This window comes from Rhyacophila brunnea, unplaced genomic scaffold (genome assembly GCF_057557595.1).
Source record: "Rhyacophila brunnea isolate RB1 unplaced genomic scaffold, BYU_Rbru_1.0 scaffold_37, whole genome shotgun sequence".
Classification (NCBI taxonomy): domain Eukaryota; kingdom Metazoa; phylum Arthropoda; class Insecta; order Trichoptera; family Rhyacophilidae; genus Rhyacophila; species Rhyacophila brunnea.
In genome coordinates, this window is record NW_028233037.1 from 2849576 (window position 1) to 2852168 (window position 2593).

Genomic DNA, 2593 nt, shown 5'->3' on the forward strand with positions numbered 1-2593 from the left:
AATATTTTATTGGAGAACAAGATTTTCAATTTATTTACGTAAAGAAAATAATACGCAAATTTTATACGAATTTAGTGATTGCCTTATAAATCAAGATATCCCTAAAAATTCAAAAGAGAAACCTACATAAAATATATACCATCAAAGTTTATTTTTACAAGAGCTGTTCTATATATATAAAAGTAATATTTAATAATTTATTTGTTGAAATAATAGAAAAACCAGCATGATATCAAGTATATTATCATCTTTAAAAATCAACAATTTGAAAATATTAAGATAAATATTTAATTAAATCTTATCATAAGATTTTAGGAAGAATCATGTATGTTATAAATCATTAGATAAATTTAACTATAATAAAATACATTATAACTGTTTATCGATTTTTTTAACGCGAAAAGGCAATAGTAGAATTTGAATAAATGGTTATGATCACATGAAAATAAAAGTTGAATAATTCATTTTTTAAATTGTTCTATTTTTTTTAGATAAACTCCATTCAGTAATTAAAAAAATATGAAAAGGTTTTTTTAATTTGAAAATTTTTTATTTTCTGTTAATTTATTTATCTAACAGTAAATTTTTCTTTCTAATTTAAATCTAAGCTTATGAAGAGGTGTATATTGCTCTAAAACGAATTTTAATTTATATTTCTTACAATTTTAAGATCTTTGAAAAATTACTCAACTTTTATTTTACCTTAAAACTATTACATTCGAGTATATTTCTCGATCAAAATTATATAGATAATTTTTATGAATAATTTATTTTCCTAATCGAAAAAATATTCAGAAATCATCAACTTAGAATGGTTTTAAAAACTTAAAAAATAAAGATTTGAAGTTTTAAATTCTGCGTAGGTAACCAATACACGATCATAATGATTTTCATATATAATCATAATTCGAATTTAATGCATATTCAAGAATTTTAAGTTGCTTATGATAGAAGTAACAAAAATCCATGTCAAACATTAAATTATTTTTAAATTTTTTCCCTCTTACCTGAAAATATGAATTTGATATTATTTATTGTTCTCATAAGTTTAAAATTTCCTGGCTTTGCTTTGATATAAAGCATGCATAATATTAAGTTATACGATATTACGCTTTCTTTATATTAGTTATACGTTTATTGCCACACGTGCAAGTTTCTTGATTATTTAAATTTTTGTTTATATGAATTTATACTAAAAAAAAAAAGAAAATCAATTATTACGATATGTGCTTTTTATTTTTTTAAATATTTTACTTTTATTTTTGCATGCAGTTAGCACTAAATACATCATAAGGAGGAATTATTTTATAGCAGAGAAAAATACACCTAGCACAAAAAAATAAAACTATATTGTGAACAAAGCTGAATAATATGAACATAAAATCAAAGAAGACAAAAAAAAATAGCATCAAAAGTATTATTATATACAAAAATAATAGATAAATGTTTATAGGGCCTTTTTAGTTCTATAAGTTGGGTATTTTAAAATTATCTTTTGGCTGTTTAATTTGAATAAATTTAATGATGCTAAGTGTGCTAAATTGCATACATTTTTTTTCTAGTAATACCTTGCTTACCAACAATTTTATTACATCTGTAACAGAAATGTTATTTTGCAAGCCTTTTTACCCCATAATTTCTCCATAAAGAGTTTTTAGTGAAGTTTAGGATAAAATATACCGTAAAATTCATACATAAAAATGCAATTTTGCGTTTTTTCATGCGCATAACTACATTTATAGACTGTATCTTTGATTTTTTTTTTGATTTTATATCTAAAATCAAATTCACTTGATTTATAATTATTTTTTTGAGACACACTAATAACGTTCTAAAATATGCTTGTTCCAACTTATTTCTTGTCAAATTCATTTTATTATAATGCTAAAATCATTTACTTCTAATCATATAATAGACTTTTAAATTTTGTACTAAGTAGGCGCGTGTCATCACTTGATAAATATTTTTATTATGTAATAATATACAGAATTTTAACATTTAAATTGCATTTTGTTAAAATTAGACTCCTTTTGTAAGTAATTTTTTTTTCTTAGTTCCACATAATTACGAAAACAACTATCAGTGATATTTTAATTTTTCAAATTGTGATTTAAGAAAATATACATTAGATATCTACAATATGCTTCAATACCATAAAAAATCGAAAATCATATAAATATTCTATTAGGTAGTATTTTTACTATGATAAAACAATTAAAAATAAAATTCAAACATTTTTATGGTTTTTTTGTGGATTTGGCAAGCCGCAACACAATAATGAATATACCGCTTTTCACATAAACTAAAGATACAAATACACAGGTTTTCCATATATTACGGCTAATATGCCATTTTTTGTTATTAGCTGTAAAAATATTAGTATTTATATGAAAAAATAATTTTCTAGCCTAAAAACAATTGAATTGATATTATTTTGGGGAACGATGCTAATTAAAAAAATCTCCTGGCTATAATTAGAAGTTATTGCAATATATCTGTTCCTTTTTTCCACAAATTATTGGCAAATTCGGGATCTTTAAATATTTTCTTTTTTTTGTATATGAATAATTGTTTTATGTAAAATATAAGATAC